Source organism: Aulonocara sp. 'chitande type north' Nkhata Bay, linkage group LG5 (assembly GCF_057382095.1).
Source record: "Aulonocara sp. 'chitande type north' Nkhata Bay isolate Kocher_YH1m ecotype deep benthic linkage group LG5, A_spYH_male_GT1.1, whole genome shotgun sequence".
In the NCBI taxonomy this organism is placed as follows: Eukaryota; Metazoa; Chordata; class Actinopteri; order Cichliformes; family Cichlidae; genus Aulonocara; species Aulonocara sp. 'chitande type north' Nkhata Bay.
Genome location: NC_141348.1, coordinates 15,949,635 through 15,970,695, shown reverse-complemented (window position 1 = coordinate 15,970,695; position 21,061 = coordinate 15,949,635). Strand labels below are relative to the sequence as shown.

The window sequence follows — 21,061 nt, the reverse complement described above, 5'->3', positions numbered from 1 at the left end:
TGAGTGACAAAATGGGTTTGTCCTTAAATAATAATACTATAAACTTGCAGTCAAATGTTATAGCCAATGAAACAGACTAACAGACTGGATCTGATTTATTATTTATCTGAATGTATGTATTACAAAATAACCAGATTATCTTATTACAAATAAACTTATAAAAAGGTGATATTTTATACAATTGATCAAAGTAAGCCAAACTAGCAGTCCAAACTAAAGTCTAATGCAAAATTAAAATGACAAATGTAGGGCTGTGTAAGTAGTTTCTACTATAAGTTCTACTGTACTGTAATTCTACTACTGTATATTCAACTTGTAATTTAAAGCAAAATGACTGAATGTGAGAGAGCTTAATGACAGGAAAGAAAGAGCAGTGAGAGCAGAGATCTCTCAGAATTCTGTAACAGATAGATCAAGTTCTGGTAACTTGGATTTCTGAAAATTGGATTCTGAAAGGATTCTCAAAACTTGGATTCTCAAATTAGATAGAGCAGTAGAGATAGAGGGATACAAGATGGAATGGCTTTCAAATTAGATAGAGCGGTAGGGATAGAGGGATACAAGATAGAATGGCTTTCAAATTAGATAGAGCAGTAGGGATAGAGGGATACAAGATAGAATGGCTTTCAAATTAGATAGAGTTGGGAGAGTGATAGGATAGACAGAATTGCTTATAATGATAGAGAGAGAGAGGATCTTCTGCAGCAGGTCACCTGTAAGACACAAAAGGACTGGAATTAGTCATATTTCCAACATGCTTGGATTTACCATATTCTTCAGACTATATGGCATACCTAAAATCCTGTCATTATCTCAAAAACATACAATGTGCCTAGCGTATCGATTCTGGTTATGCTTACTGACCTCAAACGGGATTTCTGTGGTACACAGCGCTCAAAATTCTGTCAAATATTTTAGTAAGACTTCGTAAGCTACAAAGCTGTGCTGCTTGATGTATTGTCAGAGCATTATGGCTACCATAGTCAGGACCCTCGTAGAGTAATTCGTACGGTGCTTCAACATAACATTATGGTGTGTGTACAAGGACCTGGCACGTGCTAAGAGACATGCTTAAGAAGCAGATTTCAAACTGATCAACCCATGAAGAGTTTGATGGATTTGTGGATGAGGAATGAACTGAAAGAGTGTATTGTTCTGTATTTTATGTGTTACAACTGAACAGTGTTGAGAGTTGTTTGTGAATGACTTGAATAAAGTTTGACTTATCTGACTGTTTGTTTGGCTTAATCTGCCTTAAAAACAGGCTTGTTTATTGACATTATGCCTTATAATCTCAAAAATACAATACATGTAGGGCTTTAAATACTAAAGACTTCTACAGTAAATTATTGGACTGAACAGAATGACAATGTTTAACAAATGATGGTGGAACTGTTATAAGGACATTTTTACATTCTATTAAAACAATAAACTAAGTCTATAAACTCAAACTAAGACGTGCTGCTACAGTAACTTACTGTAAATATTAAATGGTCCAACAAAACCAACACACTGAGGTTACAGCACAGTTTCAGGTCACTCTGTATGAATTTTGGCAAAATGAGAAATTTGGAGACAGCTAGTTTCTACACAGCAGTTTCTACATATTTCAGTCACATTTGGGGCATGTTTGATACACAGCAATAAGCACTACACTAAATCTATAATAAACTTATCATAGCTGATATAAAGGCCTAATTAGCAAAATTTAGTATGATGATCATTTCTTTGTAGATCATTTCATGATAAAAAGAACAGAAGTGAGTGCTGTATCTGAGCTGGTGCATGTAAGATCTTTGCTGGAGATTCCCACATTTCTTAAACAAACAAACAAACAAACATGACTTTCAGACAGTTCATCTTTTGTAAATTAGGGCAGGATTATTTTCAAAAAACAGCCTTGATAAAAATATCAGGCCACTATAAAATGTCTTATGTTTATGTTTTCATCCCACCTATATTTTGCAAGTCATTATGACAAATTACAAAAAGCATTTTTTAGGCAGTGATTTAAGGGAAGAAGCTTTTGAAATCCACCATGCCCTACCACCAGTGGTCTCAAACTCTGGTCCTTAAGGCCTGGTGTCCAGAAACTTTTCTATGTGTCCCTGTTGCAACACACCTGAATAACATTAGTAGGTCATTAGCAAAACTCTACAGAACGTGACTGCATGCTGAGGTGGTAATTCAGCCATTTGATTCATGTTATAGCAGCTCATGAGTGAATGAACATGATGCAATGAAAGTACTTTTAGAAGTACATTTTTCCAAACACTTAAATTACTTAAATTTGAACAGTCTTCGGGGATGCCACTTCAACACAGTCAAATTCTATACTCTCACTAATGACCTACAAATGTTATTCAGGTGTTTTGTAACAGGGACACGTGGAAAAGCTTCAGGACACCGGCCCTTGAAGAGTGGAGTTTGAGACCCCTGCCCTATGTGAATATTTAATTGTCCCTAAACTGCTAGTCGTGAGCTGCTCTAATGTGAAACAAACACATATAGTTCTGTAAAGGTTTACAAAGAGATTTCTAAGGATCTGGAGACCCCAGAAAACAGAAACCCTCCCAGACGTTGTACCTGAACAGGCAAAAACAAGTTGCCTAATAAGATCTCGATGATAACCAAGAGCTGTGCTGACTAACTGCACTAAACTGAATCATCTATAGTGAGAGAAAAACACCAGCATTAAAGTCAAACATGGTGCTGTTACTGTGATGTCCCAGAGTTCCTTTACTACTTCAGGACCTACATCAACTCATCAGGTCCTGGGCTTAAGTTTAATCACACTTAGGATCTGAAGCACACAAGCAAGTCCAATTGAATGAATGAAACAAAACACTTGGTGTAAACGAATCAGTCTGGACTTTAATGAAATTAAGATACTTGGTATGACTTGAAAACCCTATCCATCCATCCATCCATCCATTCGCTTCCGCTTATCCTTTTCAGGGGGCACTGGAGCCTATCCCACCTGTCATAGGGCGAGAGGCAGGGTACACCCTGGACAGGTCGCCAGTCTGTCGCAGGGCCAACACACAGGGACAGACAACCATTCGCACTCACATTCATTCGCAGATACACACCTAGTGACAATTTGGATTATTCAATTAACCTATCCCCACAAGCTGCATGTCTTTGGACGGTGGGAGGAAGTCGGAGTACCCGGAGGGAACCCACGCAAACACCGGGAGAACATGCAAACTCCACACAGAAAGACCCCAGCCTGATGTTGGAATTAAACTCAGGACCTTCTTGCTGTGCGGCAACAGTGCTAACCACCGTGGTACTTGGTATGACTTGAAAACCCTATATTGGGCCTTAATTAAGACTTTTTTCTTTTCTTTTTTTGCCTGTCCTGTTTGGATCTAATTAAGACAATTCTGAAATTATAGTGGACCAAAATCAACCAGTGATGTAAACCAGTCATTACCAGTTACTGTAAATGCTTGATGGTAATTGTTGCTATCAGGGCATCCACAGCTGGGTATTAGAGACCAATATGTTTTTACATTAGACCAGGTTGTTCTGGTTCAAAAATGAAATCATCACTTTAAAACTGCTTTTTGTATTTATCCAGGTCATCCTTGTTAGATGATTTGAAACATGTGAAAAAAAGCATAAACAAAATAAATCTGCAAGGAAGAAAGACCTTTCTCAGCACTGTACTGCAGACAAAACCTATACTTACCAGACTTGCGACGATCAGATCAGTATCCTAGAGAAAGGAAACAACACATCAGATCACTGTTTAATGACTTACACTGTTGAACCTCTTCACACACAATCCAATTTACTGTGACATGAAATAACTAGTAAGATCCTCAATTTCTTCAAGCCTTTATGAACTCACTGTAGTCTAAAGAGGACAAACTTTAGTTACAGAGTCTCACATGACGATAACATGTGTAATAAAGGCATGCATACTACAGAAGTGCAAAGAAGAGGCACCAATATTTGTTGGTACAGATTATGGCTTTTTAGCTCCATCATTTTCTATCACAAGTCAGTGCTTAATAAAGTGTGGAAAAACCACAACTGTTAGAATCAACGGAAAACCTCATTAGGTTTTAGTTCTGATCTGAATATGTAAATCCTAAAATACATGTAAATTCTGACATGTTATAGTAACAACAGTGGCACGCCATTTTTGCAATTAATTTCTTAAAAATTATAATAAAAAGTCCTTCCATTGTACCTGTTGGCAGGAATCTTTTTGTATTTTGCAATATTTCCCTTTTATATATAATTTTCAAACACATTGTATCAAGCAACTTATTAAGAAACTGATTTAAACTTAGTGTACAAAAATTACACACAGGCTTTAACATACACAACATTGCCTACTCACAACTCTGGTTCTCTTAGTCTTTTATTATTGCTTAAATGTTTAACGTACCACTTCTGTTCACTCAGGCAAAAATACTTCTATAGTGGTCTGACTTTAATGTAATACATAAGCAGAATATGAGTGAAGATATAAATCAACAACTGTGGTGCTCTTAAGTGTTTAAGCTACCACTTACACTAACTCACCTAAAATGCGTTCATAGTTATGTCTGCTAGGTAAATCCATAAACAAACGGAGAACATGAACAACTGTATAAAAACAGTTGTTTGTGTTCAAACATAAAAATCAGACACAAATGGCCTGTTAAACTTCAGGGACAGTCAGAGGTCATGTGTGGGGCCTTTGCTGCTACAAGGTATAAATTCTGACCATTTGTTTTTGCCCATCAGTAAATGGTAATGTCACAAAAACCAAACTACGTTAGGTAAGTTGCTAAACATGTTACACAGTGACAATGTCATATTACTGCAGTTACAATTGCTGCTTACTTACCAGCAAAGGCAAAACCGAAGTTCTGTTTCACTCTGTAACAAAAGAACAAAAATACAGAATCAGACAACTGAAATCAGCATCAGAGTCAATACTGCATCACAATCTGTAGTGGGAAAAAAAATCTGTTAAATTCTTTGTTTACAACAGCTTTACTATAAACACCCCATCTTCTCTTTCTGCACCTTATTAAAGATTTCTGTCTTTATTAAGGTGATGTGTCGTTTTATCCATCTGCAATTCCACAGAAATTCCTCATGAACGTAAAGCTCTAATACTTTGGTGCTATTACATAACACAGCAGATACCACAAGCAATGATTTGCTCGCACTGCACACTTGATCAAATGATAACATCACAGTTTCAAAGCGTGCAACAATCACAAATAATACTTGATACTATAAATGCTTGATGGTAGTTCTTCGTATCAGGGCTTCCACAGCTGGGTATTAGAGACCAGCATGTTCTCACATTAGAACAGATAGCGCTGGTTTGGTTTTCTCTGCTTCATACGTGAAATCATCACTTTAAAATGCTTTTTTGTATTTATTCATATCATCCCTGTTAGATGATTTGAAACATGTGACAAAAAAGCATGAACAAAATAAATCTGCAAGGAAGAAAGACTTTTCCCAGCACTGTACCTCAGACAAAATGAACTCACTTTAGTCTAAAGAGGGCAAAATTTAATTGCAGAGTCTCAAATGGCCTTAACATGTGTAATAAAAACAATAATTACTACAGAAATGCTTTGATAAGCCTTTAAAATTAGACATAAATGGCCTATTAAACTTCAGGGACATTTTTAGGGACACTCAGAGATCTAGTGGGGGGGGGGGGCTTTACTGCTTATAAATCCTAAATGTGTTTTTGCCCATGAGCAAATGGCAAGATATCACAAAAAGCCAAACTATTGTATGTAAATTGCTAAAAATGTTACACAATCCCAATTTCATATTGCTTCAGTTACAATCACTGTTTACTTACCAGCAAAGGCAAAACCAAGCTTTATTTCACTCTGTGTAACAAAAGACAAAGAACAAAAATACAGGATCAGAAAACTCAAATCAGCATCAATACTGCATCACTCTCTGTTGTCAAAAAGATTCACTAAACTTCTTTGTTTACTACAGCTGGAGTACAAACAACAACTCTCCTCTGTTTTCTTTGGTCTACATCTCATTTAAGATTGCAAAACACTCATACATGAAAAACTGCACGACATATTTTTAAGGCTTTAATATTTGAGGTGGTCTGCATTCAAATTCTACTTCCTAAAATATTACCAACTGCACATAGTATCATAGTAAATATGCTGTAGTTTTAAAATAAATATCTATGTACCATACTAATAATAATATACTGCCATATTTTATTTATGTGAAGGTGGGCTGTTGTTTATTTCATTAATTTCCCACAAAGTGAGAATTTAAACTGTGCTGCAGATTTAGGTTGGCACAAACAAGCCTTTGTTAAACAGTTCTTAAAAATTAAAGTCTCCTGTTTAGGAGTTCTTATTATTCTTGGGCTATGTCCACACGTACACAGGTACTTTTGAAAATGGAGATTTTTCTATGCGTTTGCACCTTTCGTCCACACTTAAACGGCGTTTTCGGTCACTGAAAAACTAAAAACGCTTGCCAGAATATTTTCGAAAACTCCGTTTTTGCATTTATGTGTGGACAGGGAAACGGAGAAAACGCAGCGCCTTTTTTGACGTCACACTGTGCGCCACGTTATTGTTTCGGTGAAATGCATTTCTACAATACGGTTACTGTTAATTGTTCTCTCTGCAGTGTTTAAATGCTTACATATGCGCACACAGTTACTGTCCCCCCACAGATATGACTCGGTTCTGCTTCTATGCCCCATCTTTGTTTACCATTTCCCACCGAGGCTTCTAGACTTCTGATTGGCCAACATTTCTACACGGTTAGGAATATAGCGCCACCTGCTGCTTTGGCATGTTCCTAGCAGCGTTCTCCTTCATTTCTGCATTTATGTGTGGACGGGATTGTTTTTTAAAACAGAAACGGAAAATCTCCGTTTTCAAAAATACCCGTGTATGTGGGGACATAGCCTATGTTTAATCCTCAGTTTCTCCCCCCCTCCTTTGTCTTAATTAACCCACAAGACCTGCACACACGTGACTCTTTTTCTCCCGTGTTCGGTCAGAGGCGGTAAAATGGCTCCTTTGATCTTGCCGACAGCTGACACTGAATCTAAGATGGCGGTTCGTTAAAAACTTTACAGCATAAAGAATGAGGCTGTTTTAACCAACTGATTTGTGAAGAGAACTAACTGCACCTTATGTAACAGACTGACAAACACACCAAATGTAATTAATAAAACAACACAATAACCGTGGTTCACAGTCAAATTTTCATTTCACACTGGGCTCAAAGGAGCGCTAGGCATTAGCATCGGGTTGTTAGCTCATCAAACACTCCTTTTACATACAAAAATGACAAAGTTTCACTAAGAAAAAGCAACCACTGTGTTACTCTAATATGAGTTATACCTCGGTTGGCTTTATAAATCACTAAAAGAACTCGTTAAATCGCACAAACAGACTATAAACATTTAGGAGAGAAGAGGAGAAGCAGAGGAGCAGCACTCACCCAGAGCGGACTCAGCGAAGTGTGCGGAAAGGCGGATGTCCGGCAGTCAGGTAAAAGATGAGGCGTTCACGGGTAGTAGGAAATTCCAGTATTACACACAATGGGCATTGTAAACATCAAAAATGTAGGTGATTTTAAATATTCTATACAATATTTATTTGCTACAGAAAAAACTCGCAGAACTTTAAATCTATAACTTGAATAAATATTATTAGAAGGCTCTACTCCTGAACACCAACACCAAAGAGCTGAGTTCACCAGACCTGAAAAAAAACAACAACAACAACCAGTCCAGGACAGTCAGTCTGCAAAGATGTTTTAAAGACAAATATATATATATAAACATTATCCATTAAGGATTCCCCTCAAAACAAATGACTATAATTTCCTAACCGTAAGGGCTAGAACGGTCACTGCACCGTTTTGTTCAGAAGAGATGGGGGAATCTTCAAGTGTTGACAATTTATCATTAAAATATGAATTTTTAGAGATATATGACATGGATGACTTGTTGACTTAGAAGCCACGAATTCCCCAATATGCAAATTTGAATGCCTGAGGCCACATATATGATTGGCTGCCTGGGAAGCTGTGCAGGCCCTGATTTGTGGATTTGAATTCCTCAGCCCTCAGATATGATTGGCTGGCTTAGAAGCCATGAAGGCCCCAATATGCAAATTTGAATGCCTCAGGACACTTATATGATTGGCTGGGAAACCGTGCAGGCCCTGATTTGAAAATTTGAATGTCTCAGTCCTCACAGAGGATTGGCTGCCTGGGGACCTGGCAGAAATATATAGAAATACTATGATTAAGCATAAATACTACATTTAGTAGAAATACTATGTTTTAGCACAAATACTATAAAAAGCAGAAATACTATAATTTAGCAGAAATACCATATTAAGCACAAATCACATAAAAAGCAGAAATACTATATTAAGCACAAATTCTATAAAAAGCAGAAATACTATATTAAGCACAAATCCTATTAAAAGCAGAAATACTATATTAAGCACAAATCTTATGAAATAGCAGAAACAGTATGATTTAGCACAATAGTAATAAGTTAAACAGAAAAATTGGAAAAGCAAAATGGACAGCTGAAAAAATGCTGAACATGCTGAGGGTCCCTCAAATATACTTGTTAAATGAAAAAATCAGCATAAAAATGCACAGGGAGAGAGAAGTAAGTTTCTAGGTCAGCCTGGGAGCTGCTGAATTTGAATCCACCAATCAGAGAGCCTGTGTACTTTTCCCCGCCAAAACAGGTGCATCTTTTTACACACGCAGCAGAGAGAGGCACAGGATTATTGCAGCCTATTTCTCATAGTGAGGACTCCCCTCAAACAAATGACCATAATTTCCAAACCGTAGGGGCTAGAGCGGTCATTCTTACACCGTTTTGTTCAGAAGAGATGGGGGAATCTTCCAGTGTTAACAATTTATCATTAAAATGTGAATTTTTAGAGATATACGACATGGATGACTTGTTGACTTAGAAGCCACGAATTCCCCCAATATGCAAATTTGAATGCCTGAGGCCACATATATGATTGGCTGCCTGGGAAGCCGTGCAGGCCCTGATTTGTGGATTTGAATTCCTCAGCCCTCAGATATGATTGGCTGGCTTAGAAGCCATGAAGGCCCCAATATGCAAATTTGAATGCCTCAGGACACATATATGATTGGCTGGGAAAAAGTGCAGGCCCTGATTTGAAAATTTGAATGTCTAAGTCCTCACAGAGGATTGGCTGCCTGGGGACCTGGCAGAAATATATAGAAATACTATGATTAAGCATAAATACTACATTTAGTAGAAATACTATGTTTTAGCACAAATACTATAAAAAGCAGAAATACTATAATTTAGCAGAAATACTATATTAAGCACAAATCCTATAAAAAGCAGAAATACTATATTAGGTACAAATCCTATAAAAAGCAGAAGTACTATATTAAGCACAAATTCTATAAAAAGCAGAAATACTATATTAAGCACAAATCCTATTAAAAGCAGAAATACTATATTAAGCACAAATCTTATGAAATAGCAGAAACAGTATGATTTAGCACAATAGTAATAAGTTAAACAGAAAAATTGGAAAAGCAAAATGGACAGCTGAAAAAATGCTGAACATGCTGAGGGTCCCTCAAATATACTTGTTAAATGAAAAAATCAGCAAAAAAATGCACAGGGAGAGAGAAGTAAGTTTCTAGGTCAGCCTGGGAGCTGCTGAATTTGAATCCACCAATCAGAGAGCCTGTGTACTTTTTCCCGCCAAAACAGGTGCATCTTTTTACACACGCAGCAGAGAGAGGCACAGGATTATTGCAGCCTATTTCTCATAGTGAGGACTCCCCTCAAACAAATGACCATAATTTCCAAACCGTAGGGGCTAGAGCGGTCATTCTTACACCGTTTTGTTCAGAAGAGATGGGGGAATCTTCCAGTGTTAACAATTTATCATTAAAATGTGAATTTTTAGAGATATACGACATGGATGACTTGTTGACTTAGAAGCCACGAATTCCCCCAATATGCAAATTTGAATGCCTGAGGCCACATATATGATTGGCTGCCTGGGAAGCCGTGCAGGCCCTGATTTGTGGATTTGAATTCCTCAGCCCTCAGATATGATTGGCTGGCTTAGAAGCCATGAAGGCCCCAATATGCAAATTTGAATGCCTCAGGACACATATATGATTGGCTGGGAAACCGTGCAGGCCCTGATTTGAAAATTTGAATGTCTAAGTCCTCACAGAGGATTGGCTGCCTGGGGACCTGGCAGAAATATATAGAAATACTATGATTAAGCATAAATACTACATTTAGTAGAAATACTATGTTTTAGCACGAATCCTATAAAAAGCAGAAATACTATATTAGGCACAAATCCTATAAAAAGCAGAAATACTATATTAGGCACAAATCCTATAAAAAGCAGAAATAGTATGATTAAGCATAAATACTACATTTAGTAGAAATACTATGTTTTAGCACAAATAGTATAAAAAGCAGAAATATTATAATTTAGCACAAATAGTATAAAAAGCAGAAATATTATAATTTAGCACAAATAGTATAAAAAGCAGAAATATTATAATTTAGCACAAATAGTATAAAAAGCAGAAATACTACATTTAGTAGAAATACTATGTTTTAGCACAAATAGTATAAAAAGCAGAAATATTATAATTTAGCACAAATAGTATAAAAAGCAGAAATATTATAATTTAGCACAAATAGTATAAAAAGCAGAAATATTATAATTTAGCACAAATAGTATAAAAAGCAGAAATACTACATTTAGTAGAAATACTATAATTTAGCAGAAATACTGTATTTAGCACAAGTACCAAAAAGTACCAGAAATACTATGATTTAGCAGAATAGCAATAACTTACAAAATTACAAATATGGAGGCATATTGAAACAGAAATGCAGAGAGGGACACACAAACACAGGCTCTAATCCAGTCAATCAGTCTAACTATATTCAATTTAAATCCTACAATGACATGCTGCCAAATAAGGGCAGGGTCCTCTCTCTCCCACTAAACACACACATACACACACACACACACACACACACACACACACACACACACACACACAGAGGGAGAGAGCTGCCGAATTTAAATCCACCAATCAGAGTGGCTGTTTACGTTTTCCCGCCAAAAAAGGTGCATCTTTTTACACACGCAGCAGAGAGAGGCACAGGATTATTGCAGTCTATTTCTCATAGTGACGACTCCCCTCAAACAAATGACCATAATTTCCTAACCGTAGGGGCTAGAACGGTCATTCTTACACCGTTTTGTTCAGAAGACATGGGGGAATCTTCCAGTGTTTACAATTTATCATTAAAATATGAATTATTAAAGATATTTGACTTCTAATGCACCATAACTGAGTAGAGCGAAGCAAAAACTGCCTTGACTTGCCCTCAAACAACGCTTTGTAACTTGAAATCTATTTGGAGTATCGATATCATTCTTTCACCGTAAGAGACAGCAGGCTTTGGTGAACAATCATGGAAATTTTCAGGTCTCTGTGGAAATCCAACAAAAAGTTATGACGAGAGAAAAAAGTGGTTCATTTCCAGACTTTGAAATCTGAAGAAATCTGAGCGAAGGACGAATTTCCTACCCTCAAACAAGTCCAACTCATTTCAGAACGGTAATAGTTGAGAAAGAAATTCTTGAATTGTGAGCGTCAGGAGTGTCTGAAGATATGCCGGGACAAGCCTCATGTCTTAACTTTGCTTCGTTAAGGAGATATGACGATTCGAATATGCCTCTCATTACAGAAATGGAGCGGTGATTTTGAACAAACTCTCCATTGACTTTATATGGAGAGTTTTCTGACCTTGTGTTAGTCTGAGGAGATTTGCGAAAGTTCTATGAATACCACAACAATGATAGTGACATTTTCTGAAAGCCAGAAAAAATACCTACGTTTTGATGTATAATTTGTGGAAGTTGAGTGAATATTGAGCAAGTAGCAAACAGTTGTTCGGACATGAAGAGAAGACTGCAAAAGCTTCAGTGGCACACTGGAAGCCAAGAGCATAGCAACCATAACAACACATGTATTTTGTGAAAAATCAAAAAAATGAAACTCAAAACTTTAAGAGGCATAAAAGTAAAACAGTAAAAGATTTGAAAAAGCTGAATCATACCTGAATAGCCCAATAATTTGTGAACATTCTAAAATTTGAATGGTTGTTCTAGGTGAAAGTATGAGGAAGTAGTTAAGTTTCAAAAACAAGCAAATTTTAGCAGAATTGCTGAAGTTTCCCATTCATTTCAATGGGACAAATTAAAGGAAAAAAGTGGAATATTTTAAAAAGTATAATAGTTAAAAATAGCAAAAGTCATAGCCGGAAAGAGCAAAAATAGCTGAATAGTTTAAAATTTGAACGGTGAAAATCGGCTGAAAATTGTGGAAGTAGTTTAACGGCGAAAAGTGTACGGAAGTCCTAAGAATAATAATAACTAGAAAAATTTGCATTTCCTGCGAAAATGCAGTGTGGATGCTTAAAGCTGAAGCTGTATGCAAAAAGTAGCTGAAAAAGCTGAAAAGTTGCAGAAATTGTAAAAACTTTGCAGAAGCAAAAGAAGTTTGCTAAAATGGAATAACTTAGCAGAACTGCAATATCTTAGAGGAAACATAATACTTGGCAGAAATACAATAGCATAGCAGAATTTAGCAGAAATATTGTAACTTACCAGAAACATGATAACTTCTCAAAAATACAAGAATTTAGGAGAAATAGTATAAGATAACAGAAAGAATATATTTAGCCAAAAATACTTAAACATTACAGAAACACTATGATTTAGAAAAATAGTACAACAGAGCAGAAATATTGTGATTTACCAGAGACACTGTGATGAAATATGAATATTGTAATTTTAAATTAAGACTATGTTTTAGCACAAATATTATAATTTGGCAGAAATAATATAATTTAGCACAAATACTATAAAAAGCAGAAATACTATAATTTAGCAGAAATACTATATTAAGCACAAACCCTATAAAAAGCAGAAATACTGTACTATGATTTGGTAGAAAAAACTATAATTAATCAGAAATACTATATTTGGCAGAAATACGGTATTTGGCACAAATCTTATAAAATAGCAGAAATAGTATGATTTAGCACAATAGTAATAACTTAAACAGAAAAATTGGAAAAGCAAAAATGGACAGCTGAAAAAATGATGAACATGCTGAAGGTCCCTCAACTATACTTGTTAAATGAAAAAAATCAGCAAAAAAATCTATAACAGCCACACAATCACAAATATGTACACATAAGAAAACACACATGCACAGAGAGACACACACACAAGATCCAATTCAGTCAACCAGTCTAAATATATTGAATTTGAATCTTAGAATGAGATCATCCCATTAAAAGCCTTTCTCTCTCTCTCTCTCTCTCTCTCTGTCACAGACACACACACACACACACACACACACACACACACACACACACACACACACACACAGGGAGAGAAAAGTGAGTTTCTAGGTCAGCCTGGGAGCTGCTGAATTTGAATCCACCAATCAGAGAGCCTGTGCACTCTTTCCCTCCAAAACAGGTGCATCCTTTTTACACACGCAGCACAGAGAGGCACAGGATCATTGCAGTCTATTTCTCATAATGACGACTCCCCTCAAACAAATGACCATAATTTCCTAACCGTAGGAGCTAGAACGGTCATTCTTACACCGTTTTGTTCAGAAGAGATGGGGGAATCTTCAAGTGTTGACAATTTATCATTAAAATATGAATTTTTAGAGATATATCACACGGATGACTTGTTGACTTAGAAGCCACGAATTCCTCAATATGCAAATTTGAATACCTGGAGCCCACATACATGATTGGCTGGCTGGGAAGCTGTGCAGGCCCTGATTTGTGGATTTGAATTCCTCAGCCATCAGATATGATTGGCTGGCTTAGAAGCCATGAAGTCCCCAATATGCAAATTTGAATGCCTCAGGACACATATATGATTGGCTGGGAAACCGTGCAGGACCTGATTTGAAAACTTGAATGTCTAAGTCCTCACAGAGGATTGGCTGCCTGGGGACCAGGCAGAAATATATAGAAATACTATGATTAAGCATAAATACTACATTTAGTAGAAATACTATGTTTTAGCACAAATCCTATAAAAAGCAGAAATACTATAATTTAGCAGAAATACTATATTAAGCACAAATCCTATAAAAAGCACAAATCCTATTAAAAGCAGAAATACTATAATTTAGCAGAAATACTATATTAAGCACAAATCCTATAAAAAGCAGAAATACTATATTAAGCACAAATTCTATAAAAAGCAGAAATACTATATTAAGCACAAATCCTATTAAAAGCAGAAATACTATATTAAGCACAAATCTTATGAAATAGCAGAAACAGTATGATTTAGCACAATAGTAATAAGTTAAACAGAAAAATTGGAAAAGCAAAATGGACAGCTGAAAAAATGCTGAACATGCTGAGGGTCCCTCAAATATACTTGTTAAATGAAAAAATCAGCAAAAAAATGCACAGGGAGAGAGAAGTAAGTTTCTAGGTCAGCCTGGGAGCTGCTGAATTTGAATCCACCAATCAGAGAGCCTGTGTACTTTTTCCCGCCAAAACAGGTGCATCTTTTTACACACGCAGCAGAGAGAGGCACAGGATTATTGCAGCCTATTTCTCATAGTGAGGACTCCCCTCAAACAAATGACCATAATTTCCAAACCGTAGGGGCTAGAGCGGTCATTCTTACACCGTTTTGTTCAGAAGAGATGGGGGAATCTTCCAGTGTTAACAATTTATCATTAAAATGTGAATTTTTAGAGATATACGACATGGATGACTTGTTGACTTAGAAGCCACGAATTCCCCCAATATGCAAATTTGAATGCCTGAGGCCACATATATGATTGGCTGGCTGGGAAGCCGTGCAGGCCCTGATTTGTGGATTTGAATTCCTCAGCCCTCAGATATGATTGGCTGGCTTAGAAGCCATGAAGGCCCCAATATGCAAATTTGAATGCCTCAGGACACATATATGATTGGCTGGGAAACCGTGCAGGCCCTGATTTGAAAATTTGAATGTCTAAGTCCTCACAGAGGATTGGCTGCCTGGGGACATGGCAGAAATATATAGAAATACTATGATTAAGCATAAATACTACATTTAGTAGAAATACTATGTTTTAGCACAAATACTATAAAAAGCAGAAATACTATAATTTAGCAGAAATACTATATTAAGCACAAATCCTATAAAAAGCAGAAATACTATATTAGGCACAAATCCTATAAAAAGCAGAAATATTATAATTTAGCACAAATAGTATAAAAAGCAGAAATATTATAATTTAGCACAAATAGTATAAAAAGCAGAAATATTATAATTTAGCACAAATAGTATAAAAAGCAGAAATACTACATTTAGTAGAAATACTATGTTTTAGCACAAATAGTATAAAAAGCAGAAATATTATAATTTAGCACAAATAGTATAAAAAGCAGAAATATTATAATTTAGCACAAATAGTATAAAAAGCAGAAATATTATAATTTAGCACAAATAGTATAAAAAGCAGAAATATTATAATTTAGCATAAATAGTATAAAAAGCAGAAATATTATAATTTAGCACAAATAGTATAAAAAGCAGAAATACTACATTTAGTAGAAATACTATGTTTTAGCACAAATAGTATAAAAAGCAGAAATATTATAATTTAGCACAAATAGTATAAAAAGCAGAAATATTATAATTTAGCACAAATAGTATAAAAAGCAGAAATATTATAATTTAGCACAAATAGTATAAAAAGCAGAAATATTATAATTTAGCACAAATAGTATAAAAAGCAGAAATACTACATTTAGTAGAAATACTATGTTTTAGCACAAATAGTATAAAAAGCAGAAATATTATAATTTAGCACAAATAGTATAAAAAGCAGAAATATTATAATTTAGCACAAATAGTATAAAAAGCAGAAATACTACATTTAGTAGAAATACTATGTTTTAGCACAAATAGTATAAAAAGCAGAAATATTATAATTTAGCACAAATAGTATAAAAAGCAGAAATATTATAATTTAGCACAAATAGTATAAAAAGCAGAAATATTATAATTTAGCACAAATAGTATAAAAAGCAGAAATACTACATTTAGTAGAAATACTATGTTTTAGCACAAATAGTATAAAAAGCAGAAATATTATAATTTAGCACAAATAGTATAAAAAGCAGAAATACTACATTTAGTAGAAATACTATGTTTTAGCACAAATAGTATAATAAAGCAGAAATATTATAATTTAGCACAAATAGTATAAAAAGCAGAAATATTATAATTTAGCACAAATAGTATAAAAAGCAGAAATACTACATTTAGTAGAAATACTATGTTTTAGCACAAATAGTATAATAAAGCAGAAATACTATAATTTAGCAGAAATACTGTATTTAGCACAAGTACCAAAAAGTACCAGAAATACTATGATTTAGCAGAATAGCAATAACTTACAAAATTACAAATATGGAGGCATATTGAAACAGAAATGCAGAGAGGGACACACAAACACAGGCTCTAATCCAGTCAATCAGTCTAACTATATTCAATTTAAATCCTACAATGACATGCTGCCAAATAAGGGCAGGGTCCTCTCTCTCCCACTAAACAAACACACACACACACACACACACACACACACACACACACAGACAGACACAGAGGGAGAGAGCTGCCGAATTTAAATCCACCAATCAGAGTGGCTGTTTACGTTTTCCCGCCAAAAAAGGTGCATCTTTTTACACACGCAGCAGAGAGAGGCACAGGATTATTGCAGTCTATTTCTCATAGTGACGACTCCCCTCAAACAAATGACCATAATTTCCTAACCGTAGGGGCTAGAACGGTCATTCTTACACCGTTTTGTTCAGAAGACATGGGGGAATCTTCCAGTGTTTACAATTTATCATTAAAATATGAATTATTAAAGATATTTGACTTCTAATGCACCATAACTGAGTAGAGCGAAGCAAAAACTGCCTTGACTTGCCCTCAAACAACGCTTTGTAACTTGAAATCTATTTGGAGTATCGATATCATTCTTTCACCGTAAGAGACAGCAGGCTTTGGTGAACAATCATGGAAATTTTCAGGTCTCTGTGGAAATCCAACAAAAAGTTATGACGAGAGAAAAAAGTGGTTCATTTCCAGACTTTGAAATCTGAAGAAATCTGAGCGAAGGACGAATTTCCTACCCTCAAACAAGTCCAACTCATTTCAGAACGGTAATAGTTGAGAAAGAAATTCTTGAATTGTGAGCGTCAGGAGTGTCTGAAGATATGCCGGGACAAGCCTCATGTCTTAACTTTGCTTCGTTAAGGAGATATGACGATTCGAATATGCCTCTCATTACAGAAATGCAGCGGTGATTTTGAACAAACTCTCCATTGACTTTATATGGAGAGTTTTCTGACCTTGTGTTAGTCTGAGGAGATTTGCGAAAGTTCTATGAATACCACAACAATGATAGTGACATTTTCTGAAAGCCAGAAAAAATACCTACGTTTTGATGTATAATTTGTGGAAGTTGAGTGAATATTGAGCAAGTAGCAAACAGTTGTTCGGACATGAAGAGAAGACTGCAAAAGCTTCAGTGGCACACTGGAAGCCAAGAGCATAGCAACCATAACAACGCATGTATTTTGTGAAAAATCACAATTTTGCAACTGAAAACTTTAAGAGGCATAAAAGTAAAACAGTAAAAGATTTGAAAAAGCTGAATCATACCTGAATAGCCCAATAATTTGTGAACATTTTAAAATTTGAATGGTTGTTCTAGGTGAAAGTATGAGGAAGTAGTTAAGTTTCAAAAACAAGCAAATTTTAGCAGAATTGCTGAAGTTTCCCATTCATTTCAATGGGACAAATTAAAGGAAAAAAGTGGAATATTTTAAAAAGTATAATAGTTAAAAATAGCAAAAGTCATAGCCGGAAAGAGCAAAAATAGCTGAATAGTTTAAAATTTGAACGGTGAAAATCGGCTGAAAATTGTGGAAGTAGTTCTACGGCGAAAAGTGTACGGAAGTCCTAAGAATAATAATAACTAGAAAAATTTGCATTTCCTGCGAAAATGCAGTGTGGATGCTTAAAGCTGAAGCTGTATGCAAAAAGTAGCTGAAAAAGCTGAAAAGTTGCAGAAATTGTAAAAACTTTGCAGAAGCAAAAGAAGTTTGCTAAAATGGAATAACTTAGCAGAACTGCAATATCTTAGAGGAAACATAATACTTGGCAGAAATACAATAGCATAGCAGAATTACCTTTATATTTAGCCAAAAATACTTAAACATTACAGAAACACTATGATTTAGAAAAATAGTACAACAGAGCAGAAATATTGTGATTTACCAGAGACACTGTGATGAACTATGAATATTGTAATTTTAAATTGAGACTATGTTTTAGCACAAATATTATAATTTGGCAGAAATACTATAATTTAGCAGAAATACCATATTAAGCACAAATCCTATAAAAAGCAGAAATGGTATGATTAAGCACAAATACTACATTTAGTAGAAATACTTTGTTTTAGCACAAATCCCATAAAAAGCAGAAATACTGTACTATGATTTAGTAGAAAAACTATAATTAATCAGAAATACTAAATTTAGCAGAAATACTATATTAAGCACAAATACTATGAAAAGCAGAAATAGTATGATTTAGCACAATAGTAATAAGTTAAACAGAAAAATTGGAAAAGCAAAATGGACAGCTGAAAAAATGCTGAACATGCTGAGGGTCCCTCAAATATACTTGTTAAATGAAAAAATCAGCAAAAAAATGCACAGGGAGAGAGAAGTAAGTTTCTAGGTCAGCCTGGGAGCTGCTGAATTTGAATCCACCAATCAGAGAGCCTGTGTACTTTTTCCCGCCAAAACAGGTGCATCTTTTTACACACGCAGCAGAGAGAGGCACAGGATTATTGCAGCCTATTTCTCATAGTGAGGACTCCCCTCAAACAAATGACCATAATTTCCAAACCGTAGGGGCTAGAGCGGTCATTCTTACACCGTTTTGTTCAGAAGAGATGGGGGAATCTTCCAGTGTTAACAATTTATCATTAAAATGTGAATTTTTAGAGATATACGACATGGATGACTTGTTGACTTAGAAGCCACGAATTCCCCCAATATGCAAATTTGAATGCCTGAGGCCACATATATGATTGGCTGCCTGGGAAGCCGTGCAGGCCCTGATTTGTGGATTTGAATTCCTCAGCCCTCAGATATGATTGGCTGGCTTAGAAGCCATGAAGGCCCCAATATGCAAATTTGAATGCCTCAGGACACATATATGATTGGCTGGGAAACCGTGCAGGCCCTGATTTGAAAATTTGAATGTCTAAGTCCTCACAGAGGATTGGCTGCCTGGGGACCTGGCAGAAATATATAGAAATACTATGATTAAGCATAAATACTACATTTAGTAGAAATACTATGTTTTAGCACAAATACTATAAAAAGCACAAATCCTATAAAAAGCAGAAATACTATATTAGGCACAAATCCTATAAAAAGCAGAAATAGTATGATTAAGCATAAATACTACATTTAGTAGAAATACTATGTTTTAGCACAAATAGTATAAAAAGCAGAAATATTATAATTTAGCACAAATAGTATAAAAAGCAGAAATATTATAATTTAGCACAAATAGTATAAAAAGCAGAAATATTATAATTTAGCACAAATAGTATAAAAAGCAGAAATACTACATTTAGTAGAAATACTATGTTTTAGCACAAATAGTATAAAAAGCAGAAATATTATAATTTAGCACAAATAGTATAAAAAGCAGAAATATTATAATTTAGCACAAATAGTATAAAAAGCAGAAATATTATAATTTAGCACAAATAGTATAAAAAGCAGAAATATTATAATTTAGCACAAATAGTATAAAAAGCAGAAATACTACATTTAGTAGAAATACTATGTTTTAGCACAAATAGTATAATAAAGCAGAAATACTATAATTTAGCAGAAATATTGTATTTAGCACAAGTACCAAAAAGTACCAGAAATACTATGATTTAGCAGAATAGCAATAACTTACAAAATTACAAATATGGAGGCATATTGAAACAGAAATGCAGAGAGGGACACACAAACACAGGCTCTAATCCAGTCAATCAGTCTAACTATATTCAATTTAAATCCTACAATGACATGCTGCCAAATAAGGGCAGGGTCCTCTCTCTCCCACTAAACACACACACACACACACACACACACACACACACACACACACACACACACAGACAGACACAGAGGGAGAGAGCTGCCGAATTTAAATCCACCAATCAGAGTGGCTGTTTACGTTTTCCCGCCAAAAAAGGTGCATCTTTTTACACACGCAGCAGAGAGAGGCACAGGATTATTGCAGTCTATTTCTCATAGTGACGACTCCCCTCAAACAAATGACCATAATTTCCTAACCGTAGGGGCTAGAACGGTCATTCTTACACCGTTTTGTTCAGAAGACATGGGGGAATCTTCCAGTGTTTACAATTTATCATTAAAATATGAATTATTAAAGATATTTGACTTCTAATGCACCATAACTGAGTAGAGCGAAGCAAAAACTGCCTTGACTTGCCCTCAAACAACGCTTTGTAACTTGAAATCTATTTGGAGTATCGATATCATTCTTTCACCGTAAGAGACAGCAGGCTTTGGTGAACAGTCATGGAAATTTTCAGGTCTCTGTGGAAATCCAACAAAAAGTTATGACGAGAGAAAAAAGTGGTTCATTTCCAGACTTTGAAATCTGAAGAAATCTGAGCGAAGGACGAATTTCCTACCCTCAAACAAGTCCAACTCATTTCAGAACGGTAATAGTTGAGAAAGAAATTCTTGAATTGTGAGCGTCAGGAGTGTCTGAAGATATGCCGGGACAAGCCTCATGTCTTAACTTTGCTTCGTTAAGGAGATATGACGATTCGAATATGCCTCTCATTCCAGAAATGCAGCGGTGAT

The 21,061-nt window shown here is 35.4% G+C and overlaps 1 long non-coding RNA gene across 3 annotated transcripts; it reads right to left on the bottom strand.

Moving 5' to 3' along the window:
* Positions 1-77: 77 nt before the first annotated feature.
* LOC147330085 (uncharacterized) lies at positions 78-7,929 on the bottom strand. Of its 3 annotated transcripts, none has more exons than XR_015129064.1 (5): positions 7,468-7,929; positions 5,834-5,864; positions 4,850-4,881; positions 3,698-3,724; positions 78-713 (listed from the first exon to the last, which is right to left on the bottom strand). It is a non-coding gene; the product is annotated as an uncharacterized LOC147330085 (long non-coding RNA). The 3 variants fall into 3 exon arrangements; XR_015129063.1 differs by lacking the exon at positions 7,468-7,929 and adding an exon at positions 6,658-7,437; XR_015129062.1 differs by lacking the exon at positions 7,468-7,929 and having other exon boundaries at positions 5,834-7,437.
* Between the last annotated feature and the right edge of the window lie 13,132 nt (positions 7,930-21,061).